We start from the raw sequence: 23,189 nt of genomic DNA on the forward strand, positions 1-23,189 counted from the left end.
CGATGCGGACGCGGACTACGGACGCCAACGCGGGTGACATCGTGAGTTACTAAAATGCTCTGCATTTAAAACTTCGAACTTCAGCTAGACGCTAGCTCCGAGTGCGCACAAATCACTCGAGCTCCTCAACTTCGTCTAACTCTCCTATTCTCGGAGCGTACACAAACCGCTCGAAAAACGGCGGCCGAGACCCTGTCTCGCCGCAGGATCCGTCTAGTTGCCCGGTACGGCACTGCACCCTTAACTTCCGACGCGATCCTAACCTTTATCCTAGGGGGCTCACAAATCCCAACCTAGCTTCAACGGTCGAGACTCCTTGTCCCGCCGGGAACTGCCCAGCTCGGCGCTCAGACACGAACGATTTCCAACGGCCAGGTTCGGCCTTATAAAACCTCGAGATCACCCTCTCTCGGGAACGCCCCTGTAGCTTTCGTACACGCGAAAGGGAGTGCCCAAATTCACGTAGACAGCTGTCACTCAGCACGCCACGGAATATTCAATGAGGCGCCGCCGTCTTCGGGTCAACGGCACGCTCGCAGACGAGCAGGTGCGTGCGACCCCGCGGGGTGAAAGCGAAAGACGGCGACAGTGCGTCATGCTGACCAGGGCGCGTTAACAATGGAGGCTCGCGCGGCGCTCGTCCCGACGCCGATAATCCCACCACCTCCGTGCGTCAAGCAGACGGTTCCCGGAATCCGGCAGCGCTGTCTGCTTTCTCAATGGGGGATCATCCCTGTGGTATGCGGTGGGCCAGAAAATCCGTCTCCCGTGCGCGCCGTGACGAATTGGCGACGGCTGCAGCGCAGTGGTGGCAGTGCTACGTCGCCAGACAGAGTGGCGGGATCTCACGCGCATGCTGCGCGCCTGGCCACTGACCGCATAAGTGGACCTTACATGTGGGTTATAATAAATTCTCCCCTCCCCCCCCCTCCGGAGTGTAAAGCACTTATACACCGGGCCAAACCGGGCCTGACGCTCCTCCGTTCTCGGCGGAAGGATACAGTGAGCGCAGGAGCAACGACGCTCGCAGCGTGATCGCTCACCGCTCCGTGTTTGGTGTACGAGTTTCATCAATTTTTTTAAGTGCGAATGCACTTCTTAAGCGAGCCTGAATCGTCCGCCGCCGTCGTCCGCATAGCAACAGCTGCGGGTGCGCGCGCTCCTCGTCTTCCTCCTCGTCTTCCCTAGCAACGGGGGGAGATGGGCGCGCGCTACTCTCCTCCTCCTCTCTCCGCTCAGTGACTGCGGGTGTTGGGCGCCTCCTCCCCACTTCGGGCGGGAGAGCTCTCGCTCGCGTAGCGGGCGCTCCGCATTCCGACGCGTGAGGGCGCTCGTGTAGCCCTCGCCGTAACGGCGGGCGCTACTCTCCTCCTCCTCTCTCCGCTGAGTGACTGCGGGTGTTGGGCGCCTCCTCTCCACTCCAAGATCACGATATCCACCGTAATCGCGCAATCAACAACCGTGCATTCGCACTTACACACTCTCCCCCTCGGGGAAGTGCGAGGGAATTTTTTGCATTTGTTTTTTGCATGCTGTACCCCAGAGGATTCTTTGCGCCATCTGTGTTTTGAGCGTAGCCTCGACGTTTTTTCAGTTATGAGGTTGTGACGAACGGCGCGCCAAGGGAGCGCTGCGCCGACGACGAAGGCGGGAGCTCCTCACGCAGCGCTTGGACGACGCCGGGCACTGCTCGTGATCATGAGGCGCACGCTCAAGTTCGCTCAAGCGGGCTGAAAAAACCAGTTCAAGCCCAAACGCTGTCGCAGCTGATTCTCTGCGCCGGTCGCGACAATTAAGGGGAAGAGCATGCGCATCCCGTAACGACAACTCCTGCCAAAGAGTTTCATTTCATTGATTCCCATTTGTGAAGTCATGATTGCAGGAAAGTGTGGTTTGGTGCGCCCGCCCTTCTGAATGTACCGTGTTGTCTAGTGTCCTTAGCGCGCTTTACCGTTTACCGTGTTAATTGAAGCAAGAGTAGCCGTTTGCCACTGATTGATTAATTGATTGGCTGTTTATTGGAGGAGGTCATAAGACCGTGAAGGGGATGGGGGAGAATGGGAAAAGGGAAAAAGTTATGAAAATAAAAAGTCATCGAAAGCACCATTGCACTCTGCGGTTTCTTCACACGCTTACCGGCTGCCAAGTAGCGGCATCTGGCGAATTCGTCTCGAAGCAAATTACACAAAACACGGCCTCCGCGATCGGCTGCCGGCGGAGCGGCTAAAAGGAGGAAAGAAATCCTTGGGTCACGTGATCAAAACGTGACGTCACTGGACTTGTTTTTGAGCGCCTAGGGACAACGCCGAAATAGGCGCAGCATTTCCCTGGGTCCTTCCCGAGTGAACGATTTGCGCTGTCAGTACCCAGCGTGTCAGTTTGTGTTGATTGCTACCAAATCAAGCTGCAAATGCGTGAATATACCATGAAGGCTAGTATTGGTGCGATATTCCTGTCCGATCAGGTGTCTTTCTTACCTACATACTACTGCCACATTTCAAGCGACTTGCAGCCTGAGCTCAGCGTAGATCAGCCATGGCGGTCTCTGGCGTTTTCTGTCACAGACGCGGAAGAGCGGAAAAGTGGGCATCTATGCGCTCATTTTCCTAGCAAGGTCAGTAACGTCGTTATTTTATGTTTGTTGTAGTTTTTGAGTTTATACCACTGTACTGTGTATCTAAAGCTGAGTGAATTCTTGTTTGCGTGGCCGCCTCGGCTTCCTAGCTGTCATTCTTGTTCCCGATAGTAAAGTGACGTTAACAACTTATGCATAATCTTGAATTGAAATTTAGCGTGCGCTGCATACTTGGATGAGGAACAGAGACAGTGGGCAAATACAAACCAGACGTTGGCGGGCAAACCAACACCTGCTTCGTGTAGCCAACGTGCCTGTGGTTTGTCTTTTCCCAGTCCTTGTTTCTCCAAGTATGCAGCACACGAAATTACGATGCTATGTCCCCACACACTCCGGCCGCAGTTTCAGGCATTTCACTGTTGTTCCTTTTGTGTAGGAGCCCATAACATTGCTCAAGTTTGAACGAACCGGTGGCGTGTACTCCCCGAAGCGCAGTCCTGGATCTGTGAGGTGCAGTGCCTCGAACGTAAGTATGCATGTGTTTGATAGCGTTAATCTCGCGAGTATGTCGTGTGCACACATCAGAGTTCTAGCTCTTCGGGCAGTTAAGTTGCGTTGCGGGAGATGAATGGAAAACGTCGCTTCTGTACAGAGAACGTAAGGATATCGCGGCCAAAGGGAAAAACGAAAGGGTGAAATCGTGAGCCAAAAAAGACGGGAAGAGGGAGAGAGAAAGGATAGACCAAATGACGGCGGCAGAATCAGATCGTCCAAGGGGCTGTGAAGGTTACGCGGCATTTTGGGCCCTTTATGAGGAGGCACCAGGAGCAACTGTCAGTAAAGTGTACATTGAAGGTGAATGGAAGAAGCTGCGTATGGGACAAGTGGTATGTGGCAGGGCATAAAGCCACTGAAAATTTGAAAGCACACAAATAACGCGTACAGGCAGGAGGGACACACCACAGTCTCGTCAAACAAAGGGTGGCACCCACATTTTTTATCATGTGCAGGAAGATTTGCGCCCGTTGATTTCGTTACCGTAAACAAGTGCTCTCCGAGATGGACGCTTAGACAGCGTCTTGTCTGGCCCACATACACGGACTTACTCGACAACGGAATTCTGTAAACCATGCCAATCGTACAATGAACTAAAGGCTGCTCAAGGTTAACACTGCACTCGTTCCTCCCTTTACTTGAATGATTAACAATGCGGCAGAGATTGCCCACTTTTGCTTTTGCAGAAAACAACACAGGACAATGCGCTGTACGTGTGTTCTTTTTCTTGTAGTGGGTTGTCCTGTGTGGTCTTATTCCACGCCGCCATCTTTTACGCATTTTGTTTTTCAAAGATGTATTATTAGCCTACCCAACTTTCAGTTGTGCTGACACAGCATTTAATCCTGTTCCTGCAGCATCTGCATAGGAGGGCTTCCAGTGGAAGAAAAGAAGTGCTTGGACTTGGCCCCTACGATGTTGGTGCAGGGCCTGAAGAGCAAGGCTTGGTCTGCATCATTTCTGGGTACCCATGGAAAGCAGGTGAATGCGTCCACAAGTGGGTCGTTGTGTGGTACACTCGAAATTAGCCGCAGACAGACTGCGTCTGCTCGCAGACCACCCTGGTAGTATGACGACCAAATATGGAGCTGTGTCCTAGTTACTGATGGGAAGACTTAACAAAAAATCAACTGGCCATCTCAGAAACGACAAAAATGGGGGATGTGAAGCTTTCCGAAACCAAGTCTGACACCAAATTAACCAGCCCAGTACTGAACACCTGTTTCTTATCGGAACGGTCTGCTGCACTGCAGTTGTGCTCTCTAGAGCTTTACTGATGCAGGCAATCCATGACCTTCCGTAGTGTACAACCATTGTCGTTAGATGGAGGTGTACATTTTCTGTGTAATTTTCCACTTCCATGCAAATCCAGATTGCTTCGACTGTGCTGGAATGGTGCAGTGGGACAGATGTCAGCTTCATAACATGAGGGACCCAGGTTCAATTGAGATCACGGGAAGCGTTTTAATGTTTTTTACTTCACCCACGATCGTCATCATCAGAAAAAGTTGGCGTTCTGCAGTGCATTTTGGGTGGACTACAGACACATCAGGGAGAGGCTGGAAGCTTCACTTTAGTAAATGAAACTGTACCAAGCACAGTATGTGCGTGAAGCTTAAGCATTGTACATGAGCCAAGCCAAATCCTTGTAAAGAAAGTTCACAAAAAGTTCAATGTAAATCACTGAGCTTGCAAACTTGTCAAATCTAAATTTGACACTTTATTGTACCAGTCTTTCATGCTCAGCTGAGGAATGGTGGACAGATGGGGGCAACAACTGGCAGAAAGGGTCATTAGCTTGCAGTTCTATGTAAATATTCTAAAAAAGTACAGGTATGAAATTTTCGTGTTACATTTTTCCCATTTCTATGGGTGCCTACCAGCCCAGGAATCATAGAATGGAACATTAGATAGTCGACCTCAGGATATATAATTATTTTGAGCCTTGTTTATTCGTGTCAGTTTTGGCTTGGACAGAACGAACACCAAGGCGGCCGCCATGAGAGAATGGCACTCTTGATGTCGCTGTTCTCATTGCATCATGTTCAGTCTAGATGCGTACCCTAGAGTGGCCCAAGCTGGCCATGGCCGCACGCGTCTGGGCCGCACAATATCAGTTCCAAAACTGTGACATGATTCACAAGGCAGTGCAGCGTGCACCATCAGCAACCAGTGTGTTGGCTAAGTCACTGAAGCCCTAATGTCGGCAGTTTGGGGCGAACTGCATGGCGAGGCACTCCACGTATCTTGCTTATGCCAGTGTCGAAAGGGTATTCATTCGGAGCTTTCTTGTGCATGCAAATATTAAAATTGATTTAAATTATGTTATACTGAATGGCTGCTACTAAAATCTGCAGCTACAAAGGAAACTTTTTGCATAGTTATCTCATCTTTGATATTTCAAGTACTCCTTTAAGTAGAGCCTAATCATGCTATGAACGTTTAATAGTGGTGCTACTCCTTCAAGGTATTTTTTCCTTGTTTTAAGCTGACTTGTTTTTTGTTTGGAGTTAAGAGAGACCGTAACATTCTGGCCACCCAGCCGCCCATTTCTGGCCATCAGTATTTCTGAGTTGTTCTTCAAAACAGTTTTTGCTCGGCACTTCTCTGAAATGTCGAGGACACCTAACTGAACTTAGTCGTGATTAATGCATTATCGTGCAAAGGTGAAGCAATCTCCACCCTTTCACTCACCTGGCAGAGTATCATCCTTACATCAGAAAAAGGTTTTGTTTTGCCAAATCTTTGCCACTTCATACCACTATAGAATTTGCTGCCAACATAGGGGTGCTCTCCAGCTGAATCAGCCTTAGCTGTCACAGGGGTGAGAGTAAGAACTTTAAAATAATGTTGGAAATAAGCACAATACAATAGCTTTCTTTTTTGATTGCGACTGTAGGATGCGACTTGTTCATAGAAGGTCAAAATCAGAAAAATAGAGACGAGCAAGTAAGTCATCGTTGTACGACAGCTTCTGCGACACCTAAGTTAAGCTGCCTGCAATTTACGTGCAAATAAAATTGTTTTCAAGATGTTTACAGTTTTATTGCCTGGTTCAAAGAGACTGGTATACAAAATTTTTAAGAATGCTGGAGTTGGCCGTGTTTTTATTTGTATTAGGAAATGTGTGGTAATGTGCCATTTTATTATTTATTTTATAAATTCTTTAACTGCTACAGGAACATTAATTTGTAGATGTAGCACCATGTATTTGGTGTTCTATGTTTATTTATTCAAGATACCCTTATGGCCCCACGGGCATTAATGAGGGGTGTGGTACCTGAGCAGATTAAACGAAGAATAATAACATTCTTCGAATTCTGCCACGTGCGTACAAGAAAAAAATAAAGAAAAAAAGATACAGCAGAAACGTCGGTGTCCACACGCATACTAAAAAACATACACGCAAGGAACACAATAATAGTGTACTGTGTTTAAGCTGTTTGTTCATTTGAATTGTGAATGGGAGGCTCCTAAGGAAATATATGTAGTGCTTGACCAGTTTTCAAAATGCTATTTCTTTTTTACTTTTGAGTGACAGAGGTCTCAACAAGCATCTGGATGCACCTACAACGTTTGTGCTGAGCACCTCTGATATCTGTCGTCTTCTATGGCCGTGAAACTGGGAATAAATAAAACTAAAAACTGTCTCCTTCATTTGGTATATTCCTTTTACATTGTGCAGGAACGTGGAAATAACATGGAGGACAATACCCAAGCACTTGCACGTCATCGTCCCCGGGTCACTTATTGGTATTTATGCTGCAGTCCGAGGAACATGTTAAACGTCTTCACAAGAAGACATTATTAAAGATTGAGATGCTACACTGCAGGCTCACTGACAACAGCAGGTTCTAAAGATTTTGCATATTTTAATACTGGCCTTCACATCTGCTCTTGAAGCCTGTAAGTTGGAAGCAATCTAATGCTTGCTTTACACCGGTTACTACAAAGGGCTAGTGTCATAGCAATCAAGCATCCTGCAATAACATAAATTCGCGTAGACTTACAGCCGCTAAATGAGCTACGCTACCATCTATTGCCAATAAATGTGCATTTTGGAATGACCACATCTGGAAACTGACTTGAAGGGGCAGTATCTCATCCTACGTTTCTTTTTAGTTCAATGTGGCACACTGCACAAGTAAAACTGCTATTGCGATAACTGTTCTCCCGGGTACACGCGCGCTTGTAGGAAATCTCGCAGCCGTGAACGGAATTTCTCTTTGATTTTCTCATCGTTCTCGAAAGAAGCAGAAACTTAAACGCAAAGGTAATGAAGAAGACGTCCTCCAAATCTGATTATTGGTTGGTGCGGGCCAGCAGTAATATTAGGGCCACACAGAGGAGAAAGAAATGTTTTAGTTTATAAGAATAAAGGAACCAGCGCAGGACAAACTCGGGGCGACACCATGAACACGGTCAGGCAGGCACGCTCCGCATTTAAAAAAAAACCGTTCAGCAAGACACCTGTAAAAATTGAAGTAATTACAAAAGGAAGCGTCAGTTCCAGCCGTTTCTTGCGTCGTCTGCTGCTAGACGCTGACCATCGCCTCCTCTTTTTAGAGGAGGCGATGCGCTGGCACTCAGCTTCTTACAAGGAATTCCCTAAGAGGCGACGCGCGAAGCCACATCAAGCCTGCTCGCTGCAACAACAAATTCCCTAAATGTCCCTAACTTTTGTCCCCAACTGGCAGTGGTTTCAGGAGCCAATCAAAACGTGGAATAATTTCCTCCTTTTAGCCGCATGCGGCTGCCGGCGGCGCGCCGTTGCTCCGGCCGTCCAAATCGCCCGGAGAGAGCGTAAGTTGAAAAGGGGGCGTGGTCGCGTCTTTCGCCACACCGCGGCGCGCGGATCCGATGGTTGAAACGAAAGCCGTGTGTGCAGCAGCGCTCCTCGAAATGGCGTTTTTTCAACTTTCGCTCTTCGTATCGCAATAAAAAGAAAGCATACCTGTTGTCATGGATGCAAAGCGACTCATAGAACCTGATAATGCCTTCATTTCAGCTAGGATTGTAGCTATACGACTTCTTTAATATGTGCCGCATGACGCCCTCGACACACGGAAAATATTTGCTGCTACCAATGGAAAATTTCTGGCGAGTAAATAACGTTCAGTATACTTTATAAACTTACTAATCGCTTTATAACGTATAACGTCCTTTATACAATCTGCATGGCCAATGCACTTCAGTAGAGCGCGGGCGCGATCGCGTCATACCCACGACGGATCTATGTGCACTTATGTAGCCTTCGAATTAATGCCTGCTGGGTGGAAGCACCCGCCCTATTTTTAGGATTAACACGTTTAAGGAGTATTACGCTAAGCGATAGCATCAAGGAATGCGGCAATCTGTTTAACAAATGCACGTTAAGGAAGTTACGGTTTCAATTTCAGTCGCAACAAATAAAAAAAAAACCTTAAAGGCAGATGCACCCCGATTTCATTTCATTCTTAACGTATTTCGGTGGCCACAGGCAAGCCCAATTTTGCCTCTTTTGGATTGAATATCCAAGACATTTAAATTTCTAATTACTGATTTCGAAGCACATCCATGTGTTAAGCACTGATGACAGCTTTCATGTTTGCCTTGTAAAAACTAAAAGTTAGAAACCAAATGTGTACTGAACACTCGTCCAAGAGCTGTCTAGTGTGCTGAACGTCTATTTACGAACTACACTGCACTTATGTTCACCAATGTACGCTTTCAAGGGATCTGCATGTCTTGACAAACAGAACAGTTCACACATGAAGCACTTTGTGATGCAGGGGCTTGGAAACCAGTCTTTTTCCGGAATACACCCTAGTCCGTGACAGTTGCACCAACATTGGCAAGCAGTGGTCTCACAAACTTAGCCATATGGACAGAGTGGTTGTAGCGTATGTTCATCATTCCTTGCTGGGCACGTGAACAGAGGGCAACGTTTTTTGTGTGGCAATATCAGTGCTTTGTACGCAGAAGTAGCACGCGCTTTATCAGAATTTAGGATATATATAGAAGCTGCAGCTGCTTTCAAAAAGGCCCGTTCTTCCTCTACGTCAATACCCTAGACTTGGCCGTATAAAAAAAAGCTGGCGACAACAGTGTTTGCAAAATCTTGTGAGTTTGACAGCACAACCTACATAAAACTCCTTATAAATGTTCTGCTTTGGGGGGGGGGGGGGAAATTCCGAATGCCTGAGCTGCTTTCTTTGGATAGTGACAGTGTACGTTTTATTTAGAGAAAACTGCATATAGAATTATGAATTATACAATCGTCAATGGCGGCACCGGTAAACCGCGGCACCGGCGGGTGCACCGGTCTTAACCGAGTTGCATGCCGCAAAAAAAAAACGAATATAAATTAAAATGGTGTAGTAAATTAAAGAAAAGCATGTTCGAAGAATATAATTACTAGGCTACATAACAGGTGTTCCCTGAACGAGGTAGCAAACAAAAATATACAAATATTCAATTTCTAACAATGACTGGCAGAAATCAAACACGGCGCCCATATACAAATGCAATCACTGTTCTCGATTGTTATCCATAAGCCACCCTATGCGGAAATAGAAATATAACGGCTATCCCAACAAGGAGGCACCCGATAATTCTGTCGCCGAAAAGTTTTTGCACCCAAATTTCCCCGCACGCTTGAATGTCCGCACCGAAACGTCCTGCATCGAAATGTCCTGCACCGATCAAACGCAACAATCCCAACGCGATTAACTTTTCGCCGTACAGTGACATATCTTGGTTTCGGTGCTATACCTTGAAGCTTCTGAGACAAGCGGACTTCATAACCTGGTCGTTCGGTTGATCAGCTCAACAAAAATAAAGCTGCAACACAGTTACGCGAATTCCGACAACGAAGACACGCAGCAACTCAGGCGCGGCAAAGCCGCCGAGAGGAGTCGGTGCAAGCTGGCGAACCATTAGAGTTCCTCTATATAGCTCCCGCAGGGAGCTGCTATATACAGGAACTCTAGCGATGATGATGATGATGATTCCTATTGGTTTCCCCTTTGAAGCGGGGTGATGACATGTCATCTTACCAAAAAGGACAATATAGCCATGTTTTACACTCTTGGTTTAATACTAGCGCTGCTTAGGGCAGGCACTAAAGCTTATTAGGCCCGAAATACTTTCTTTTCCCTGTTACAGGTGGTAACTGTCCTAGGCAATATTCCCCTCTCTGCTTTTCGTCCACCAGCATTCTAATCTTCTTTTCGTCCCCTCGAATTCCTTGAAGTTAACTTCCTCTCTGATACCCTTAAATCCTAGAGCGTCTGAAAGCCCAATATTCCCTACATGTAGATTTGGATGGATACCCTCACATTCTAACACTATGTGCCGCATAGTTTCTGTTTCTTTTCCGCAGACCACGCATACCACATCATTTTGTAAATACTTCCCCACAAAACTCTTAGTTCGCAGGCAACCTGCTCTAGCCTCAAAAAGCAAAGCACTGCCCTGGGAATTATCGTAGAAATTTTCCTTTCTGATGTTCATCTTCTCAGCCCTGTACATCTCTAACGACGTTTTAGCTTCCATTTTTTCCCTCCGTCTATTCGTTTCAATCTGCCTTGCCTCTTTTTTGGTTACCTTGGCTGTTTTGGATTCCCCACTGTTCTTTCCGTATTTCATCGTTAGCCTTCTAGTCTTTCTTAACCACTGCGTGCCCACGCTTTTCAAGTATAGGTACCTAAAAACCTTAGCTGCGCACCTTCGTTGATCCATTGCCCTCAACCTCATCTCAAAGCATATTTTACTCTGAGCTTCTCTAACTTCAAACGACGCCCAGCCCATATCTCCCTGAACTGCTTCGTTAGTTGTTTTTCCATGCGCGCCTAAGGCCAAACGTCCTACCGTTCTCTGGTTTACTTCAAGGTCTGATAGAACGTCTGATTTTAAGCAGAGTACAGCATTCGCAAACGTGAGACCCGGAACCATTACTCCTTTCCACATTCCTCTTACTAGTTCATATTTGTATACCCCCACAGAGCTCTATGCTTCATTATAGCTGCGTTTCGCTTTCCCTTAACCTTAAGTTGTTCCTCGTGAGTACTTAAGTAGTTATCCCCATCGTTTATCCACACTCCCAAATATTTATATTCCTTCACTCTAGGTAATTCGCCTTGCTGGATAGACACTACGTCGGTGGTAGCGTCATTGAAAACCATTATTCCTGATTTTTCTGCACTGAAATTTAACCCGAGGTCAGTGGCTTCCTGGCCGCAAATATTCATTAGCCGCTGCATATCGGTTTGGTTATCCGCTAAAAGAACATTGTCGTCTGCGTATAACATTCCTGGAATATGCTGTTGTACCACTTCGCCTTGCAGCATATGGGTTAGGCTAAACCCTACTTGACTTTCTTCCAGTTTCTTTTCTAACCCTGCCATGTAAAGCATGAACAGTATTGGGCACAAAGGGCATCCGTTTCAGTCCCGGGTCCCCGATGGATGTTGACCTGCTGGGCGCGTTTCTGTCCTTCCCAAGTAAGGTGCACTCTATTGTCTTTATAGATTGCTATAAGGAACTGTACTAACTCGTCATCTAATCCCTGGAGTTTCAGCATTCTCCACAGCCCTTCTCTGTTTACGTTGTCATATGCCCCTTTAATGTCCAAGAACGTAATCCATAGTGGTCTATTCTGTGCTTTCGCAATTTCAATGCATTGCGTTATCACGAACAGATTGTCATCCAGTCGCCTGTCTTGTCTAAATCCATTCTGCAGTTCCCCAAGTATTTCGTTTTCTTCCATCCATGCTTGAATTTCTGATTTTATCGCCTGCATTACGAATCTATACACCACTGACGTTAGTGTGAGTGGTCTGTATGAATCAATACTGGCTTTGTCTCCTCTGCCTTTATATATTAAATTCATCCTACTTTCTAACCAGTCCTCTGGTATTTGTTTGGTTTCTATCACCTTATCTATTGCCCTCATAAACGATTCCTTACTTTTAGGTCCAAGTAGGTTTATCAGTTGCATTGGTATTCCGTCCGGGCCCACTGCTGTCTGGGCGGAAACCTTTAGCTCTGCTTTTTTCCAATCAAGGTTGCTCAAACTCATTTCCCTTTCCGCAGTCTTTTGTGGTGCTGATGTTATCGGTGCAGGTTTCCCTACCACTATTGTCCTAAACTTCTCACTAATCACTCGATGAATATGCGCCAACGCGTGCTCTCCTTTAAATGTTCCCCCTCCTCATCAATGAGGAATTTTTGATGGTTATCGTTTTTTGAGCTTAGTGATTTTACATGGTTACAAAACTTCTTGGATGCGCTTTTGTCCTTCTTCCGTATTTCTGCCATCCATTGCTCGCTTTTCTGCTTGATCTTTGCTTGCACCATTTTCTGCACTTCTAGTTTTTTCCCACGGTAGACATCCCACTTCTACTTCACTACCTCCGGTTCCATACCAGTTCTTTTTGCTTCTCTATGTTCTCTCGACGCCTTTCTTCGCTGGTCAATAGCCTCTTTTATTTCCTTATTCCACCAGCTTCTCGGCTTTCTCTTCCCTTTCCATCGGTTTCGTTCCTTTGCTTCATTCATCTTACCCCTTATGAACGCAATCATTTCGTCTTAATCCCAATTTTTGCCTGGGTATTTATTCATTTCATCTTCCAATCTATCAGCGATGATCTTTAACTGCTCATTATTCAAATTATTTCCTCCTATTGTACCTATTTCTGCATTTGTCCGGGTTGCGCCTCCAAAGTGCAAGCTAAACCGCTTGTGGTCGCTTCCTAAGCTGACTGTTCCATTTTCATCTATCCTCATTTCCCGCAACCTTTCGTATACTGTCTCGGATACTAAACTGTAGTCTATGCTGGACTGTCTGTTACCGCTTTCCCACGTTATTTGTCCGTCACACTTGCTTTCCGTGTTTAATATTACAAGCCGGTTTACCTGGCATAGATCTATCACTAGAGAACCGTTGTGGTCTGTGTATCCATCCAAACCATTCCAAACCATTCCAGATATGCGCATTCATATCTCCAACTATGATTATTTCGCCCGAATCTTTGAACTCGTTTATATCTCTTCTCAAACAGTTTACCATTTCCTCATTTTCGCACTACTTCCGGTCCACAGATACACCACTCCTAACCATGTATTTTCCCCCTCTATGGTGCCTCTAACCCATAGATGCTCTTTACAACTTTCATGCACTCTCTGCCAGTCGGTCCCTTGTTTAATGAGCATGCCAACACCTCCCCCTTTCTTCATTCCTGTGGTCCTGTTGCAACCTTCCGAGACATAATTGTCTATGATAGGTGGGGCTTCTAGGTCCCGGAGGTGAGTCTCGGCTAAAGCGTACACGTCTATTCTTTCCCGTTCAAGTTGCTTTTGAATTTCCACCCACTTATCTGGCTTTCTGCCTCCCTGCATATTTATGTAGCTGAATAAATATTTATTGCATTTGTTTTTCCCTTTCCGCTTACGGGGTCTGTTTTTGTCTTTTACAGAATTGTTTGCTCCATTGTTTCCATTTAAATGGCTTCTGTCAACGCTCTCAGTTACGTCCGTAGGTTCTCCGTTTAGCTCTAGGCCTGGCTGCCTCCCAACTTTGAGTGTGCATGGGTCTCTTGCTTCCCCTTTGTCTCCTAGTTTGCCTTCCTTAGCTGCGCGGGGCCCCCTAAAAAAGCTACCGCTCTCCCACCTAAGCGCCACCCCACCTTGTTTCCTAGCCTGGGGCTGAAGTGAATCCCGTCCCACTGAAAAGTTTGCCTATGACCGATGCTGCCCACTACCCTGTTCACGTCTATCGCATCAAGCCCAAATTCCCTGCCACACCTCACGATCTCGCTGTTAGCAGCGAGTACTACCCGTTCGGTGTGCACGCCCTGCTTCATCACCTCCGGCACGGTGCAGACTGCAATGCGCAGATTTGGGGCCGTCGCCCGCAGGTCCTTTACCCCCTTCGCTATCTCCTGGCCAAGTTTTCCCTCCTCTCCCTTTAGAACATCGTTAAGCACCGCGGCCATCACCACAAGGTTTCTAGCTTTACTAGAGGGCCAGCTGCCCCTTCACTCCAGTCATCACCGTCTGCATCGTTCGACCTGGGAAACACCCCACCTTCACACGCTTATCCCCCTTTGCCCTTTCCACTATGGCAGCGCTGCTCCTCTTCATGTTAGAGTCACCCGCAATGATTACCACGCTATCATCTGCCACGTGCCGCTCTTTACTGGTACCCGGGTTATCGACTGGCTTTGCTGTCCTATTTCGCAGCACGTGGGAGTAGCTGTTGCCTATTGTTGCTTCCATCCCCGGTGTCACCTCGGCGCATGCCTCCGCTGCGCTGCATGGGCCGAGGTGGTCGTCATTTGTTGGCGAAATGACGCTCCTTTCTAGCTTCCTCTCAGCTGCTTCTAACTTTCCCTCAACGGTCCTCCGTTCATCGCGTTCGTTACTTAGCGCTGCCTCCAGTTCTGCAACCCGCTTACCTAACCCCGAGTTATCCGCTTCTACGCGTTCTAGCCGCAACACCACTACGCATAACCGACACGTACCTGCCCCTTCGTCTGCCTCGCCGCCATCCCGCTGAAACTCCTCTGCGTCTACGTCAAGGTAAATATAACTGGTAGCGAAGCTTCCATAGAAGCCCATTCGTTCAGAAAATGGCGGCTCTTAAGCTGCTCATGGGGCTTAGCGCCATCTGTGTGAGGAGGGAACACTTCCGGCGGAACAAAAAATAAACAGGATGTGACGCAAGATCCGGTCAGAAAGTGACGTCATTTTAGTGGCATTAGCGGGAAAATTTGACTTCAAAATATCCTTAGCAGGACTCTGATCGCTGAGGGCTCATGTCATTGCCATCTGACGCAAGTTGGCGAGCCCTTGGCGTGTGTTTTTCAAGTCAACGCCAGCTTATACTCGTGACTAGAGCAACGCACTTTAGCATACTGTTGTATGGTTCGCCTCGGTGTTTATAAAGCATCTTGCATCTTCTCTGAACTTTATTCTGTATTCATGCCTTCCACTGCTGTATAAAAGCAATCCGTTGTTTATTTTGATTGCAGCGGGTGGCAAACGTACACCCCCCCCCCCCCCGTCCGGAATTCTTTTTCTGCCTTGGGATACAGAGCCCAAAATGACACTTAACCACTCTCCCCGGCACCCCTTTTATATAAAAAACGTGCCCACCTTACCGCGATACCAATTTCTACCAACGCCACTGCTAAGTTTAATTGCGTCGCACATACGCAGGTAGGCGTGCGTGCCTTAAGTATAGATCAAGTTTATATAATGCTTGCTCAGTTTGTGTACTTCTGTTCTAAGAGAAGAAATAACGCATAGTCATGCTATAATCAAGACATTTGAATTTTATTCCTGGATAAACATAAAACAAATTTACCACACTCCACAAAATGAGCACGTATACAATAAGTACAAAATGTTCGTGGGCACTACATGCATTATGATTTTCCTTACGCGCCGAAAAATTGACTTTACCCGTAACACATAGGATTATGAGCAATGAAAGCGTCAACAGCTCAGAACTACTTCGAAACAAGAGAAAAGAACCAGGCACTGCATCTTGACGTAGAAAACCGGGCCGCAGGAATGCCGATTCACGAAAGTGCAGCGAGCACACTGCAGCTGTCCCGGCGTCTTATCAAGTAGACAAGGGTTTCTACAGAAGTTCACTCAGCATTCACGCCTGCAATTTCCTGGTTGCATTATTAGGCAAGTGTCGCAACAGATAACTAAAAAGAGGAAAAATGGATCAATGCAAACGAAAGCGACGGCAGTATGCAAAAGCACATAGCAGGAAAGATCTGGCAGCAGCGCAGCACGGAGCAGCACAACACAGTACTGCGATGGAAATATTGCTTGCGCATACAAGTGCGGGAAGCAACGAGCACTACAAGCGTTGTAATGCAATAGAGAAGACACTGAGATAGGCAATTAAAGCGACTCGTTTAAATTCGAGTGGTACTACGCCGATAAGTCCTAGAGTAATTGACACAACTTGCTCTGAGCCAGCCTGAGGGGAAATCAAGAGATAACTGTGACACAACAAAGCTTTAGACCCATTTTTTTCGAAGCACCAGCACATCCCCTTACACAACCCCCGTGCACATATTAACAGTACAATAGTTTCGCGTTACCTGTGGAAATGAGAGGAAAATGGTGCAGTAAAACGCCAGGTATACGGGAGTTGCTGTTGCAACTTGTACAGCACATCATTTCTGTAGGTACCGACGAAAGCGCTCCGCTCCAACCGTTGGCAGCATTGTCCCGTAGTTCACCGTGCCTGGCGGGCACGGTACTACACGTGTTCACCGACGATATAACGCACCTCGCAACTCCACGCACAGCAAAAATTAAGTGCACACCAAATTAACAAGGAAAAACGAATGCAAATGCCACCACCAAAAAAACGCGAGGGGCGTTTCCTAGCAGACGAACTTTAGGAGCGCCTTTCCGATCACTACAAGGACTGCATCACAAAGCAATGACATGTGCCATTCTTCAGACGGCGCTACAAAAAAGGTTTTTGAGAATGGACGGCATTTTCATAAATTATTTACACACTGTGCCTAAATAAATGTGATTCAGAAATAAATATAGTTCGTAAAATATAATTGTTATTTTATTGTTGAACAAAACTTGGTTTTTTGTTTCTAGTGTTTGTTCCCTCCTCACCTAGTCGCGCTTCAATCGCCACTCCCATAAGCCCCCATGCTGATGTCGCTGGCAATAGGTTCTGAACCGCTTTTTGCCCGAACCTTCGCTACCATTTATATTTACCTTGTCTACGTGCCGCGGACAGCTACCAACCATCGGCTAACACCGCCACCTCGCGGCGCGTTGCGGAGTTAGCCAAATTACAGGTTTTTGGTGGGGGGTGCGCCGAATGGGACGGCCGGAGCAACGGCGCGCCGCCGGCAGCTGATCGCGGAGGCCATGCACAAAAGTTTGTTGCCCAGAACCACGGAGCAAGAATTATTCAGGAGGCGCAACAGGGCTTGCTCCGGCGGCGCGATAAAGTCACGGCGCTGGGCACGGCACCGACGCGCCCTCTGTCGCGAGGCACCAAAGGGAAAATTCGCGCAGCGCGCTTTCCGAAGAGGTTCGCCGGTTCGAGGTCAGTCGGCGCATAGGCGGCTGCCGTAATGGGCAGACGACGCCGACTTCACGTGACTGGACTTTCATTCGAGTCGGTTTGCGGCGGGAAAAATCACGTTCCAAACATCTTTGTCGAAAGACGAAAGAGCTATAATTTTTTTTAACGCGAAACCTACAGTTGAGAAGCTAGGTATGATTAGTTCCAGTAAATAATAATTGTAATCCTCTATGCCATTAGTTCATATTTAGACTGCCCTAACTTCCCCGCCCTGCCTCCTATATTTGAAGGCATCGATTATGATCATTGCTGTTAACTGTGACCACCTGGGATAGTATCGCTTCCGGTGTCTGACGATTCGGTGGCCGCTGTCATGGAGAAAGTATTCTTGCTCCGTGGACACTGGTAAAAAAAGTGCGCGCTGTGCACTACGCTTACTGCTGTGTCCTGTGCGTCAATTTCCAAACATAACGACTCATTTTTTTTTTTTTTTGCTGCTGCTATCTAACTATACACTGCGAGAAGGCAGGGAGTTTTCCGGAACTTCCCAATTCATCATTTAACACCCTGCTTTTCGAAGTCTGCGATATCACAGCACTAACTCATTGCTAATCCTTTTGGGTAAGGTGTAGTGACCACCGTATCGTAAGATCTCGAATTAGGCTAGATCTGAGGAGGGACCGCAACAAGCTAGTGCGAAAGAAGCCGATGAATGAGTTAACAGTAAGACGTAAAGTAGAAGAATTCAGGATCGCGCTGCAGAACCGATATTCAGCTCTTAACGAGGAAGCCGAGCTTACGACACAGGAAGCCAGCGACAACCTTACACGTATTATCACAGAGTGTGCAGTAGAAGTCGGGGGCACTATGGCTAGACAGGATACTGGCAAACTTTCATAGGAGATGAAAGATCTAATTAGGAAACGGCAAACCATGACAATCTCTACCGCAGCTGACAGAATAGAACTAGCGGAGCTTTCGAAGTTAATCAATAAGCGTAAGACAGCTGACAAACGGAAGTATAATATGGAGAGGATCGAATACGCTGTAAAGAACGGAGGTAGCCTGAAAGCTGTGAAGAGGCGTCTTGGCGTGGGGAAAAATCAGATGTATGCACTTAAAGATAAGCAAGGCAATGTCATCACAAATAGGAATAAAATAGTAACAGTGGCCGATGAGTTATACAGGGATCTGTACAGCAGCCGGGACATCCAGGATAATGCCGAACGAGACAGTAGTTCAGAGGAGATAGACATCCCACCAGTAACGACCGAAGAAGTAAGGAAGGCTTTGAAAGAAATGAAAGGGGGCAAAGCACCTGGTCAGGATCAGATAACAGCAGACCTCTTGAAGGATGGCGGAGAAATTGTACTTGAAAAACTAGCAAACCTGTATACGCAATGCCTAATGGCCGCAATGGTACCGGAATCTTGGAAAAACGCGAACATCATCCTAATCCATAAGAAAGGCGACATGAAGCACTTGAAAAATTACAGGCCGATCAGCTTACTGTCAGTCGTCTACAAGGTACTTACCAAGGTAATCGCTAACAGAATTTCTGCAACCTTAGATTTCAGGCAACCTAGAGAACAAGCAGGGTTCCGTAAAGGTTATTCAACAATGGACCATATTCACACGATCAATCAGGTGATAGAGAAGTGCGCTGAGTATACTGAACCCCTAAATATAGCCTTCATAGATTATGAGAAAGCATTTGACTCGGTCGAAACCCTAGCAGTCATTCAGGCATTACGGAACCAGGGGGTAGATGAGCATTATGTAAGGATACTAGACGATATCTACAATGGGTCCACAGCTACCATCATCCTCCATAAGGAGAGCAGTAAAATACCTATAAGGAAGGGTGTCAGACAAGGAGACACAATCTCTCCAATGTTATTCACAGCATGTTTACAAGAAGTATTTAGAACGTTGGATTGGGAACAGGTGGGAGTAAGGGTTAACGGAGAATACCTCAGTAACCTCAGATTTGCTGATGACATTGCCTTGCTAAGTAACTCGGGGGACGAATTGCAAAGCATGCTTTCCGCACTGGACGAACAGAGTAGAACCGTGGGCCTGAAATTAATATGCAGAAAACTAAAGTAATGATCAATAACCTCGGGACAGCACAGCGGTTTGAAATAGGTGGCGAGGGAGTGTAAGTGGTAAGCGAATATATCTACTTAGGCCAAGTTGTGACCCCGGATCCCAACCATGAGGCAGAGATAATTAGAAGGATAAGAATGGGGCGGAGTGCATACGGCAGACATTCTCAGATAATGAACGGCAGCCTACCATTGTCCCTGAAGGAGAAAGTGTATGACAGCTGCATCTTACCGGTACTCACCTACGGGGCAGAAACTTGGAGGCTCTCTAAGAGGGTTCAACTTAAATTGAGAACGACTCAGCGAGCAATGGAGCGTAAAATGATAGGTGTAACATTAAGGGACAAGAAGAGAGCGGAGCGGGTCAGGGAACAAACACGTGTTAAGGACATATTAGTAGAGATTAAGAAGAAGAAATGGACGTTGGCAGGGCATGTAATGCGAAGGCAAAATAACCGCTGGTCATTAAGGATAACGGAGTGGATCCCTAGAGAAGGCAAGCGTTGCAGGGGGCGGCAGAAAGTTAGATGGGCAGATGAGATTAAGAAGTTTGCGGGGATAAATTGGTCACAGTTGGCACAGGACCGAGGTAATTGGAGAATAATGGGAGAGGCCTTTGCCCTGCAGTGGGCGTAGATAAGCTGATGATGATGATGATGATGATGATGATGAATCCTTTTGGCAACGGACATATTAGTAGAGATTAAGAAGAAGAAATGGACGTTGGCAGGGCATGTAATGCGAAGGCAAGATAACCGCTGGTCATTAAGGATAACGGAGTGGATCCCTAGAGAAGGCAAGCGTTGCAGGGGGCGGCAGAAAGTTAGATGGGCAGATGAGATTAAGAAGTTTGCGGGGATAAATTGGTCACAGTTGGCACAGGACCGAGGTAATTGGAGAATAATGGGAGAGGCCTTTGCCCTGCAGTGGGCGTAGATAAGCTGATGATGATGATGATGATGAATCCTTTTGGCAACGGCTCCACAGTTTCATTTCGGAAGCTCGTGTTTCATGCCCTGCAGGAATTCAAGCAGCAACTGAAAATGAACACACGCAGCCGAAAAAGACGCAAGGCAGTGCTGAACGTATACAATTGTTTTGTAATGTACGGATGAAGTCTTTACAGAAGCTGAACGAGAAAAATTTACATTTTGTTCTTGTTCAGCGGTGCAATAGTAAGCAACAGAAAAGAAACAAAAAAAGAACCATGCTTGCAAAACTTCGCAAAGCCACATTTTCCAGCACAACCATCAGTCATTTTGCTAGCCTCGACATCTTCTTCTGCTGGGATGATTTCTTCTTGTTTCGTGCTTCACTTGCGCAGTGTTGCCTCATGCGCATTCCCACGTACTAGTGAAGGATTTTTGCTACCGCGTCATTTTTGTGCTCACGGCGCGGAAACGTTAGATCGAAAATTTTCAGGCCGTGATCAACGGTTCCCCAGAAGACGTCGTAGTCATCCATGTTCTTAGAGAAGAAGTCTTCCGCACAACGAATCAGGTCGTACAGCCGTGTATTGGAATGAGTCAAACCCCCTCTTGATTTGTGTAGTGTTAGAGATGCTTGGGGTAATTTTGGTGCCACGGAAGAAAGTGACTGCCTGCAGAGTTCACAGGGCAGCATCGTTTTCATCCTCCGTGAGAGGAACCCTGTGATATAATACAGAACCGCGTCGGCGACTTCGGCAGAGGTTTCGTTATCCTCGACAGTGCCATCCCAGTCTCCTGTTTCGATAAGCCCGTCTAACTTTGCCTTCAGCTGTTCGAGATGTGAAGGGTCAGTACCAGCTTTCTGAAAGATTTTCCGGAATTCTGGGAGGTCAAGGGCTGACTTTTCTTCAATCACTCCACAGTTTCCGAATTTGGATGGTTTTAGCAGGCTGTAGACGGAAAGCATGCGGTACAACTGCAGGAATTTTGGCATGTCCGGATGGTCGTTGTCACACGCTGCTTGTCTTGCCTTTCCAAAGAATCTCTCAAGGGGGTCCTGATTGAATTTCACCGTCAGGACGTACTTGAAATTGCACTTGCTTAACAGATACTCTGTTAGCTCGAGAGTTGAAAGCATCGTGACACGAAGGCCTTCCGCAGTTGTTTGAGTGAGAAAACTTTCTTTCATAATGGCGCCCGACTGAAGTTCCCGTTCCCAGTCGTCAAGGCACTGAGTCTTTGATCACACCGAGGTCAGGGATGCTGTTTCGCACTCCTTCTGCTGGATGCCGTCGGTTCATAGCATCAAAAATGTCGTTCATGCTTTCCGTCAAAGCTATTGTTTCCACGGCGTCAAGGGAATTTATAACTTTTTGGTCAGCGTAGAATTTGAGACCCGAAGGCATCGACCGGCTGAAGACTTGCGTTGCCAGTTCTACGCGCATGAGCTCCATTTTTGACGGTAAATGTGGTGTTCCGTAATCTTTGGGCAAACGTTTAAGCTCCCCGCGTTCTTGCAGTCTTCCTTATACACAGCCACTTCACTTCACTTCACAATTAAAGACCACTTCACCCACTTCACCCACCTTGAGAAGGCGCTGCTTAAGTAGCCTGTTCTTGATGCACTTGAATAGATGCGGCACATCAGAAAAGACGAATATCTTGCGCTCCCCACTTAAGGGGTGCTCGAAAAAACTCTTCGCCTCATCGAGTTTGCCGCGGACGCCCAGGCACGTCCACATTTTTCTATTAGTTGCCGCTCCGTCACAGACAATGCCATCAACTTGTGCGCCAGCGTTTTCAAGCATGACAATCACTTGAAGAACCAACTGGCTTAGAACTGTGGCTTTGGTTGCTCCCTTTGATGCAAATACACCAATCGGTTGCGCATAACTACATGTCCCCAAATGGGCAAACATAAAAATTGGCGCATGATTTGCCAGCTCGGAGCATTGCTGATCTTTCTCACCGTAGTCCACGAGACCCGTGTAGGTTAGCGTTTTGGAGCTGACACTCTTCTGCTCCCTCACCAGGATTTCGTCAAACAGAAGCATGCCATGTCTCTCGAAGTCAGTTTTTGAGTCCAGCTTGGTTTTTAACGTTTCGAAAAAATCGGCATCAGCATTCGGCATGCATCGGCATTCCAACCATGGCGAGATACTTTCTGATTGTTTTCACGCAAGGCAGAGGCAAAATGTTATTGTCACGCAGAAATCTGTAGCCGGAGGACGTCCAGATGTGTAGAGTAGGCACAGTAACAACCAGTCTTGATTGTAACGCATTCCTTGTTTCGACACAGTTTTAGCAGCTTTTACACACTCCTTCAGGAGCATACTGTGCGTCTCTGTCAAGCATGCCTTTTGCATGAACTCGTCCAAGCTGTTCTCGTTCACTTCCTTCAGCTGCTCTTTGCATTTGACTAGGTCAGCTTCGAGTGCTTTCTTCCTCTCGAAAATCGTTTCTTCGAGCGGTGGCAGGCAGTATACCGCATTCGCAAGGCTTCAATCTTAATTTTTTTTTTTTTTGCTGGACTCAAGGGAAGTCGTACTCGTGTCTGCTTCTTGCACTTTTCCTTTCGAATTTTGTGGACCCGTAATGTGTTGGACAACGTCTTACACGCACTGCATTGATCTTCTAGGCCATCAAGGAGAATGGAACATCTTCTATGCCGCCAAAATCCAGTCGCATCCGCATTCTAGTGTTATCCCAGGAAATTTTTCCTGTGCCGGACCACCCCGACAAACAGGTTTCTTGTGGAAAGTCTCGAGCATTTCCGTAACGTCAATAGCATGCTGGGTACCTGTTGGAACGTTCACTACCATGCTGTTGACCTCGCGCTGAAGGACGTACTCCGTCACATTTACGCTCCCTTTGAAAACAGTAAATTCGAGACTTTTGTTTAAAAACAGCGGGATCGTTGGTGATGGCTTCTTCATCTGTATACAAAGCAGATGCTG

The sequence above is a fragment of the Haemaphysalis longicornis genome, unplaced genomic scaffold (genome assembly GCF_048455015.1).
Source record: "Haemaphysalis longicornis isolate Haplotype H1 unplaced genomic scaffold, Haemaphysalis longicornis Haplotype H1 scaffold_7, whole genome shotgun sequence".
NCBI lineage: Eukaryota > Metazoa > Arthropoda > Arachnida > Ixodida > Ixodidae > Haemaphysalis > Haemaphysalis longicornis.